This window comes from Lygodium microphyllum, chromosome 13, assembly GCF_053477565.2.
Source record: "Lygodium microphyllum isolate KBCC chromosome 13, Lygodium_microphyllum_v1.1.10, whole genome shotgun sequence".
Lineage (NCBI taxonomy): Eukaryota > Viridiplantae > Streptophyta > Polypodiopsida > Schizaeales > Lygodiaceae > Lygodium > Lygodium microphyllum.
In genome coordinates, this window is record NC_141147.1 from 44816919 (window position 1) to 44828787 (window position 11869).

Sequence of the window (11869 nt, forward strand, 5' to 3'; positions counted from 1 at the left end):
TTGCTTGTACTTATGCTTGAGAGAGGGAGTGTGAGGGAGTGAGCGTGTGAGGGTGACGGGTTGTGGTGGAGAAGCTCTCCATCTTCTCCTCTCTTCTTCTTCTCCTCTCCTCTTCTCTTGTCTTGTCTCGCGTGCAGCAATGGAGCTTGGAGCTTGGAGTTTAAGGATTGAGCTTTCTTGAGCTTGAACCTTGGATTGTGGAGCTACCGAAGAGTTTGAGGGAGGAGGCAACTCGATCGAGCATGAAGGTAAGCTCACTAGACTTGTAGGTGTGAGAGTATGCATGGCTATGTGAGAGATAGCCATTGCACTTGGCTTGAAACACTTGAAACAATAAGAAGTCTGTGGGTCTTGGCGGTTGAGTGAGAAGCTCCCACATTTTGGTTCCATTGTCAGGACCAACAGATTCAAGCTTTGAGTGCTTGCATGCTTTGAATCGGGCATTAGAGTAGGGTTTTGCCCTAAACTAGTGCTTGAGGTAGGTAGGAAGCGAGTCGAAAGGCATTTGATCTCTTTTGCAAGTAATTTTTTTTAGTTTTTAAGTTTTAGGTGATTAGGTTAGATTAGCTTAGGTGTCTGTTTGTGGTTTGGCTACATCTAGGTACTGTTGTAAACAGGAAAGAACATGGAGAAAAAGGGGCTTCCATGCATTAAGAGAGGAGAGAGAGAAGAAGGGGAGTGGAAGACTGAATAACAAGGGGTTTAAGGATCAAAGAGAGCAAAGGAGAGCTCAATTCTGCATTCAAAGTTGAGAAAGAGAGAGAACTGGACAAGTTTGTTATTGCAGGCTAGCAAAATCAGGCAAGGAGAGCTTTGATTCATGCAATCAGGTGCATTTGCGGGCTATAGGTGAGTTGTTTTGATTGCTAGCTCCTTATTCTTGGATCCTACAGCTTGTCAGAGGTTGGAAGGGAGCATAGCGAGCGTGCTGGATTTTTTTCAAGTTTGTGCCCCTTTTTGCTACCATGCTTGGACTATCGGATTCCCAGAATCAGACCATTCGACTACCCCACAATCATCTAATTTTCATTATTGGACGCAATCGAATTGTCCAATCGGACAAACCCAGACCAGTCCAGAATCAGACAATCCAAAAATCAAATAGCTTGACTTTCTAATTCAAACAAATCAAACTCAAATAATCTAGATTCAAATAGTCCGATTTTGGGAATCGGACCAAAAATGTGCAAATCAGACAGGAAGATTGAACATCAAATTCTAACAAATTCTAACATTTCCAGATCTTGTAGGGGCCAAGCCCTAGCTATAGGACACCCCAGTAGATCCCCAGGTGAGTGAATGGGGGGCAATAGAGCTAATTAACTCAAGAGTTGAGACTCGAAAGTCCAAGAGTGACTGCGATCATTGATCATACCCCAATAGAGGTCTGGATAACAGACAACATGAACCCGCTACTCTTCAAAATATGCATCAAATGTATAACATGGACCTAGAGTAGACCACGCGAGTGGCCACCACTTGCATATAAGAGCTAGTACTAGCCGAAATTGATTAAAGGGAGTGTGATCTGTGTTGATTATGATTGAACTTACACACTTTGTCACATAAATACTTGAAGTGCACAAGGAAAAAGAGAAAGCCTGATTTGGCACAAGTCCACTCCACCACGCATGTGTCAAGTTCATGTAACATTGCAAATTGATTTGTGTAAAAAGGAACACACTAACGGGATCTAAGTAAGGAATGAACCCACGAATAGGAGCAAACCTCGAGAACCAGGACCTAAAGCAAGAAACTACAAATTGTCAAGTGACAAAGAAGGGAGAGAGAGACCCAACACGATTAGGGATGCAACTTTGGCCAATCTGATCAATTTGATCAACACATTAGTTGCTCAGGAAATTGCTAACATGTCAAGAACCAGCACCAACCCTGTAGATAATGAACTTGACATGGGAGAATTCCCAGTCGCGACATTCAGCAAACAGTAAACCAATGCGACCTAAAAGCCAAAATAGTGTATCATGGTAGACCACTCGAGGACATCATAGCCTCTCTCGAGGAAGAGAGAAGGTTGGCAAGGAAAGCACTGCAAAGTATAGCCACCTACAACCTAGAGTAGCGAGCTCAGAAGCTGAGACAAGACATAGAAATGTGCAAGGTCTAGTGCATCTTAGCTCTCGCCAATAAAACTAGGGCAAGACCAAATGCTTAGAGGGAGAGAGCGTTAGAGGCTGATCTTATGTTGAGTGAGCTTCTCACGAAGTGACTCTTAGACAATTGTAGAGCAGAGCAGAGTAGCCCTAGTGACTACATTGCTAACAAGATGAAGAATCATGCCAAACTCTAAGAGCCAGACTAAAATACTTGCAGTTGCTAAGCAACTCGATAAATATCAGCTTGGCAATGACCTGTACAACTTTGTGGAGCAGTTTGAGCAAGTATGCAAGGCAAACAACCTCACGGACCTTGATCAATAAGCACAAACTTTCGGACTTTGCCTAAGAGACAAAGTACGGAAATGGTTCACTAGCCTAGACAATGCCGCGAACTGAATGATTTTAATAACCTCAAGAGTCTCTTCATCAAGAGGTTCTCTCAAGCAAGATACTATGACAACCTCATCGTTAGGTTAATGAATGTTAGCCAAAAGGACAAGGAGGATATTTGAGACTACGTCACCCACGTGAAGAGTCTCTTTAAGAGAATCCCAATGGTGGAACAACCTAACAAACAAGTGATCTCCACCATATTTATAAATAGAATCCGAAGCGAAGAGCTCTACAAGGCCTTGGTGATTACCTCAAACAACCTGCAAAGGGACATGCTAGCTAGGGTCTTTGAAGAAGCCATATGCGTTGATGACTTGCTCAAGGAGAGAAGCTCCAAAACCATGACCCGAGATGGCACTATCACTAGGTCCTCTGGGAGAATTATGACCATGAGTGAGAGAGATTCTGCTAAAATACACAAGACAAGGGAAAGGGTGTCGACCAGAGCCAAGAAGTGGCGGACATAAAGCTAGAGTTGGCTAAGCTCCAAGAGATGAGAAGGCCCACACGACCTCATGTGCAATGGGTGCGTTGTGGAGAAAATCACCTCCCAGCTGAGTGCTTGGATTCTAGGTCAAGACCATGCACTAATTGCAGTAGGTTTGGATACGATGCAATGCATTGTAGATTGCCGAGACAATTTCCGGACCACAACCACACAATCATTCGTACTACCTAGGGATCAGGCCATCAAACTTTAGAAGGGGAGCTCCATTAGCTCTCTTAGCACCCAATGGCTCAAAGCTATCTATCCCTAAGATGGACATCAATCCTACAAGGATACCTAAACCACCTGGACCCATCATGACCCATCCATCAAGTGATGCTCCAATACATTACGTAGAGGAGCCGAACAAGGATGAAGCATATGTGAACCCTTACATCTCGTACGACGAAGAGGGTAATCCCATCTTGATGGATTTCAGACCAATGCTAGTGTGATGGCGTTAGGCACAAGAAGTTGTTGGTGTCTAGGAGGACAACACAAAGAACCTATCGCATGCTAGACTTGTAGTCACCCAAGGCATATCTCATCTCACTGCCATAAAAGGGAGCAAACCAATCAAGAAAAATCCAACCTGAGATGTCCAGAGTGCCGAATCACACATTTATATGTCGAGTGTCCTAGGTGGAAACCTTCCACTAGTTTAGTAATCATGCCATCCTTACCCTTGGGGTTGTTTGGAGTCGAGCCACTTGATGGTGAGGACACCCTGATCCCGTTGAATGTCATGACTCCATCACAAACAAAGCATGCCAGTATCACATTACCCGAACCTAGAAATCTTGACACAGCTTCAAGGAGGATAGATATTGCCCCCAAACTACCAAGGGGAAACAAGTCCAGGACACAAAAGTAGAAACATCTATTCCTAAGATGGAAGAAAAGGGGAGTGCCAAGTTGGATGTCAATGTATTGGGAGGTGCTACAAGGAAGGGAATTGTAGATGCAGGAACCAGAGTCAATGTGCTCATCCATATAATCTTGCAAGCTTGGGGTAACCCTCTTGTGGAGACCGCTAGGTTTAACGTCACAATGGCTAACAAAATGAAGGTTGGACTATTTGGAGTGCTGAAAGATTGGCCCTTGAAGATATCCAGAGTCCAGTTCTCAGTGAACTTGATAGTCATAAAGGAAGTGGACTACGACATCCTGTTGGTCCAATGCTAGATGCAAAATGCACGAGTGATAGAAGACTGGGGCAATGGTCTAATATTCTTAGGCAACATATTAGAAGCTATGAGAGTCGAGATGGATACCTGGAAGACCACGTTGGTCAACCTAGATGCCATCTTTGCTAGTTTGAAAGGAGACTCACAAGTCAATAATTCCTATGGGCCACTAACAAAATATATCCCTTGCCCAAGAATGAGCAGGATTAGATATGAGAAAATCAAAGAAAGATACTGGTGGAAAGGGATGTATAAAGATGTTTCTCACTTTGTGGAGACTTGCAGGGACTGTCAGCTTTACTCTTTAGTGCAACATCGTGATGAGTTGCATCCGACTTATCCACTATGTATGCATTATAAGTGGGTGGTAGACTTGGTTACTTTGCCAGTGGGACTTTGGGAGATGAGATATCTTGTCTTGGCTAGGGAGGATCTTACAAACTATGTTGAAGGCAGATCTTTGCGGACGAAGACCACCACTACAGTATGTAAATTCTTGTTGGAAGAAATATTTTGCAGGTATGGATGTATAGGCAAGATTACAGCTGATCGTGGAGAGCTAGATGCAGATGAAGCTAGAGAATTTTTCTCACGGCTTGGGATTAAATTAGATCTTACTACTACCTATAATCCAAAGGGAAATGGCAAGAGCGAAAGAGGACATCCGCCAATAGTTAAAGCATTGGCAAAAGCTTGTAGAGGACGGATTGGAGATTGGCCGAGATTACTACCTTTTGCATTGTGGGCAGATCGCTCTACACATAGCGTGACTACTGCTAGCCACCATCGATCTGCCATTCTTAGATAAAGAGGAGGATTATAAGCACGCCACCAAGGCAGCCGGTGAGTGCCACAAAGTCACACCATTTCAACTGCCAAAGAGTAGGACCCCACCATCAATGTCAATTTGCATGAGAGCTAGGAGCTTTGGCAGTCAACCAATACCTATCCCCGTCCATGTCCCAACTAACAAACTCAAACTCCAAGGGATTCTTGAATGCTTGATGAGAGAGCTAGTTGGTAACCCGGCTGCCAATCTCAAACCTCTCAAGGACATCATGGACGAGCCAAAGTGGCAATGGACCAAAGTACATGACTTGAACCTATTGTACAATTGGGCACTAATCATGGATAGGAAAAAGGCTGAGAGCAGAAGCCCCAGAGATGAGAAGCAGTTAGAATATGATGATTCAGACGACGAGTACTACTCTACGAATGAGGAAAGTGAGGAAGAGACTGATACGATAGAGTATGATACGGATGGTCGAGTGATTGATAGGAGTAGACTCCAGGCCACAAAAAGTTAATTTCTTCAGGATTGAAAGAAGAGTCATCATGATAAAATGCGACCATACTTACCACCTAGACGTGCTAGACTATGAGCAAGCCGGAATAGTTCAACCAAGTTCCACACCACTCTTTAGAACTGAATCAACCTCACAGCCATGAGCACCAAGAGAAACTCCTTCTTCTAGCGAGGGTTGTGAGTTTGACTTTGAATCAAAAGTGAGCTCTAAGAGAAATCCAAAGATATCTCAACACCCTAAGACCAAATGCACCAAAGGGGACCTACCAACCCACCTAAGGTGCATGCGGTTGAGGGAGGAAAAGAGGAAGTAGTCAAAGGAGTCTGAAGTTGAAGAGAAAATGAATCCTTAAGATCTACCAAAGCGCTTCATGAAGTTCAAAAGGGTGACAGAGTGGTGAACTTACTAGGAGCTAAGAGGGTAAGGACATGCAAGCAAACCAATAGAGGGGCCCACCAAGGTCAAGGAAGCCAACTTAGCAAGGAAAGAGGAAAAGCCTCGACCCTTATTCATAACCAAGGACCTAATTGAAAAAGAGGAGGCTGATCTTGTCACTCTTCTATAAGAGTACATAGATGTGTTTGCTTGGTCCCTAGATGAACTAAAAGGAGTAGATCCGAGCGTTGTGACTCATAACATCCCCATGACTCCTAATGCAATGCCAGTCAAGTAGCATGTAAAAATTACATGGCACAGTGAACAGAATATGAGAAAGAGATAGAGAGTACACAACAGATAAGAGGAGAATAAAATAATTCTTTAGCTCCAAATAACTAATACAAAGATGGCTATGTCTACCCATGTGCTTCCACTATGAAGCTTAGATGGCGATCTAGACAGAAGATAGGTGAAAAGATTAAGGCTAGCTGGAACAACTCTGATTGGGTGAAAGATAGATAATAGATGGCTGTGAAGGGGTTTAGCTTTTATAGCCCATGAAGGCGATTAGGTCAGCCTGACCGACCTACCTTATGAGCCTCCACTAGTCGACTAGGGAATATTCCCTCCCTAGGGAATATTCCCTTTACCGTCGGTGGGCCGAGGGCACTACCCCAGGACCCCCGCCATGGGGGCCACAGCCAAGGGCCACTTTTGCAGCCCCCGGATCCCAAAATAGGGGCCCCTGATAACTCCCTTACCCCGCAACTCAATGCAATGTGCCTCGAGTTGCTACCAACTTAACTGCTCCATCTAACCCAAAGATTAGACCCACAACGGTCACCTTTTTGCCATCTAGTCACATAGACCTCATCTGACATACAAGTCAGGACTCAACCAATATCCTGGCTCACATATGGCTTCTCCTCATAATGGGGGTCTTACAACTTTGAGCACCATGGATCACTGGTGGCACCTTATGAGGGTGGGGCATTGAGCATATCTAACACAGTAAGAGCTCAACATAGCACAACAACTCCTAGCTGCCCTTTGTTGGGGGTAAAGGCCCATGTGCCTAGTTTCCCACATTTACTCATTGTACATTGTACCCACACACATGTACACTAAAGGTGTGGCAGGTGCCCATCACCATCACTTTATTGTTTATTATTTCAATGACAATAGAATAAGAGAAGGTAGGTCGTATATTGTGACTATTGTTCCAACATATGCTGCCTCTCTCTCTTGCTCTCTTGCTTCATCCACCATAGCCCTTGCTTCACTCTTACTTTCGCTTGTGTACTTCCACTCAGGCTCTACCTTTTAATTGGTATTAGAACTTGGATTCGAGGAGCTTCTTCTTTAGTGACGTTAGCATGTGACAAAGTTTTATTCACTATTTCTATGGCAACCATTGCTTCATCCCTTCAAGATATGCTTTGAGGTTCACTCTCCCAACGTGCTTTCACCTTGTTAAGGCCTACTTTATGGGATTTTCAAGGATTTTTTGGAGCATTCTAAGTGCCTTATTAAAGGAAGAGGCATTAGCATTGCATGAACAACAACAAACACACTGTTTGCACCTAATATACAACACCCCCTTCTTAACTTGCTTCATCACTCCTCTAGCTCCTAGACCTCTTGGATGGTTGGTTAAACACGTGACTCATTCCGGCCTTTGAAGTAAAATACTTCAGCCATTAACTATGAAACAATGCAGAATTGTTGTAAACACTCTCTAGGACAACATGTATTGAGTCTCCCATTGGTTATGTGATGCATCTAGAGCTTTGATACCTCGATATTATGGTAATGCCTTGATGCACTTATTGGATTTATTTGAGCTCAAATAGCTCAGTTTGTGTAGGGTTTTAGTGTTGTACATGTTTGGGTAGCAAACAATTAATTGGGAAAGCTCTATGTATTGAACTTTATATGCTTCTTGGGTATGTTACATGCTTATGTGAATGCTTGGCACTAATGTATGTGCTCATACATGTCTATGGTGACATTTGAGGCTTAGCTTTGAGCTACATTGAATGTATTTGGACGCTTGCCACTTACTTCCGTGCTTACTCACTTATGTGTATTGAGGCTTCATTGGACACTTATGCTTTTGTATATATTTGTGATGTGCTTGAGCTTCTTAGATGCTTTGATATATATGTCTATAGCTTTGTTTGCTCACTTTGCATTTTAGATTCACTTCCAATGGGAGACACTTGTACTTACTTGACCAAGATTAGTTCTTTGAGACAATAGGACTCTTGATTCATGTACATGCTCTCTTGTATAGCATTGGACACACTTACTTCTGCTTACGAACTGATTAGATTCAGTTTGCTTTGGACACTAGCACTTACCTCTATCAACAATTTGTTAGTGATGCATACATGCATATTAGTAATGTACTAAGCATCATTGCTCTTTGCCCAATGTGGTGCATTTGGCAGATCTCCACAATTGTTCTTGAGAACTTCTAGATGCATGATGTATATGCTTATGGGATGTATGGTTTATTGACACTTTGAGTTCGTGATATTAGTAATGTACTAAGCATCATTGCTCTTTGCCCAATGTGGTGCATTTGGCAGATCTCCACAATTGTTCTTGAGAACTTCTAGATGCATGATGTATATGCTTATGGGATGTATGGTTTATTGACACTTTGAGTTCGTGATAGTCTTTGATATTGGTGGTCTATGTTTATTCACTGCTAGTTACTTTTTTTATATTTGAGTTACTACTAGGATAATCCTTGGCTATGGGAGCTTACTTTCTTGGTTATTTGCCTTTAGTTGGATTGACATTCACTACTGCATTTATTTCAGCATTCTTGTAATTAAAATTTTGAGCATACTATTTTCAACATTGAAAAGCATGATGGTAACAACTTCCAATATTGGAAGTTGAAAATATAGCAAGTCTTGGTGTAGAAGAGGCAGGTTAAGCCATTGAAGTGGAGGGCAATAAGCTTGAGCTTTATGCTATAGAGGATTGGGAGGAGCTCGATGAGCTATGCAAGTCTAATATCATAGTGTTATTATCTAAGCAAGTGTATTTTAATGTCATTGTCACTAAGGGAGGTGCCTATGAATTATGGAAAAATATTTCTATATGATAAGCCGAGTCTTGCATCTCAATTGTATAAGCTGATGAAGCTTGCGGACCTTCACATGGAGGACACCAACATGTCTACTCATTTGAATGAGTTTCAAACTATTTTCAGGTAGCTTATCTTATAGGGCCTTCAATTCGAGGACAACATAAAGTCCTTGTTCTTGCTTGTTAGACTACGTGAGTCATTCATTAGAATGCACCAAAACTTCAAATGTGTACTCATTAGGTGGTGCCAAGAGTCCACCAATTTTTTTTTGTAAAAAAAAGGCTAGTTTTTGAAGTCAGATCATAGTGATTTATGTGGATCAATACCCATGGTATCATTGGGAGGAGCTTCATGCTTTGTTACTTATGTAGATGATGTTAGAAGTAAGGTCTAGGCTTTATGTCAGCCACATATAGGGGAAGTGAAACATAGTCCTCAAGGGATGTTAGCATGGAGAAGATGATGACCAACAATCATCATTTTCTCCAAGCAGTGAAAATCAATACGACGGCCTATTTTGATAGAAAACGCAACCATAAGAGGGTTTGGAAGAGCAAAATGCAAGTCTAGCAAGGTTGAAAACTATGAAAGGTAGCCACAAGTAAAGTCGATAAGGGGAAAAACATCAACATGAAAAATTTACCTAGGCTAAAGATGAAAACATTGATGTTGATGATGTAAAGGTAGGTGGATAGAGTCTTGAACAGTAGTGTAATAGGGTGGGTGACAACTAACTGATGATGGTGATTGCTCCAGATGCAGTGGGTGACAACCAAACATCTCCAAACAACATCAATTGAACCACTCCTATGAAAAGCATCAACCAGGCATAGGAGAGGCAAAGAAGAAAGAGCACATCTCGTGGAGAGAGAAAATGCATGAAAAGTGTGTATAACATTGCAAGCCTATTATGTGTTCCACATAGATTAGGGGCTATAATTTGGTGATCTTGCCATTGCTGTCCTGAACCTCTGGTTTGAAGCTTTGTTAAAAATGACTTTGTTTTATGGAAGAAAACCAAATTTCGTGAATGCGATTTAAAGGGTTTTCTATATGTATGTCTTGCCATTGCTTGCTTGAACCTTTGGTCTCACACTCAATCTAAAAAGACTCTCTTTCATGACAAAAATCTAAAGTTTCCTGCAAAACTTGAAGCGATGCCATATTTTGTGAAGTAGGATGATGCAATTTCAAGATTTAATCTTTCATCTCTATGTATATGTTAGAGAATTACCCATACTAGTCAAATGTCATCCTAACAAGGAGAAAATCTCAAGAACTCAGAGAACTATTGGCAAGAAAATAGCATTAGGAAGAAGTGGAGGATGATAGAGGAGAAGCATGAGGATTTAGCACATTGGATGAAGAACAAATTACAAATTACATGGAGGACTATGAACATGTGGATACCTCCATTGGTACCGCTACTGTGTATCATTCTCTTGCTACATCTACAAAATCTCTTCCTCCAACTCCTTCAAGTATTCTAGGTCTTTCAAATGAAGAGGAAGCAATAATCCTTTCGCAAGATCAAGCTACCCCTCCTAAGGAGAGGCAGCTGAAAGATTGCAACACTTAGTACTTGGGAGGAGTGTTGCTACGAAGTATGATAGTTGTAGCAAAGAAGACCTTGGATTTCAATTTCTTACCTCCATTGACAAAGTATAAAAAGCAGAATGGAATGAATTCCAATCAACTTGTCAATCCCAAGGCCAAAGGTTTCAAAATATCAAACAAGGAGAAATAAGAGATGGAGTGTTATGTTGCTCAATTCGAGACATAGTGGCTTGCAAGTGGTTTTAATACTATGTATGGAGATCATATTTAAGCTGCAGTAATTTGTCGCAACCTTCAAGAAGAAGGCTATGGACTAGTATAGTAAGTATGATGCTACTCATTTTACCACATATAATGCACTTAAAAATGCTTTCCTCAATAGATTCAAGAAACATAAGATTGCTACAGATGTTATAAAAAGTTGAAATATATTAAATAGATATCAATGCTTATGCAAGACTATGCACAAAAATTCAAAAATCCTTTAAACAGACTTAATGTTGTAGATAGGCCTTCTTTGGATCTACATAGTTTGTGTTTTGTAAAGGGTTTGGATAAAACCATTGCCAATGCAATTGCCAATGTTGAATTCTAGGCAAATGTTGCAATTGACATGTTGGCAAATGCCCCAAAGAGTGGAAAAGATGCTTGGTAAGACCAAGTCTAAGAAGAAAGCAGGTAAGAATTCTTTGGAATTTGGTTTAGGCGGTTTAGACTTAGAGAACAATAGTGAAGATGAAAATTCCTCATCAAGTTTAGACTTAGATACATAGTCAAGTGATTTGGATCATGAGAGAGAGAAGAGGAGGAAAAGACACCAAAAAAAGAAGTCCAAGAAGGACAGAGGATCCTCAAGGGACAAGAAAAAGAGTAATAAAGAAGACAAAACAACCTTGGAAAAGAGGCTTGTGAAGAAAATGAAAAAACAACTACTAGATATGGGAGTAGCTATTGCTACAAGGGATGCTAAGTCTTGTAATATTTGTCTAAAGATAGGCCATGAGGCTAAAGAATGTTGGTATAATCTAGTGGTGTTGAATATGAGAATACAAGTAGCACTACCATCAATACTAGTGAATCATGTTGTACTAGAAATGACACAACAAAGAGGATTTCCATGTTTTGCAAAGGGTCAGCCACCAAAGTAGTGGGGTAATGACCAGCCAAGATAATGGAATAACCTTCAGCACAGCACCAACAATGAGGGCCTTGCTACTACTGCTGTAGTGAGTAGCGACACATGTCAAAATTGAACTGTGAGTTATGGATATGCCATAGAGCTAAGATAGGGATGCAAACAAGGACTCAACAAGACATGCAATTGATAAGAACAT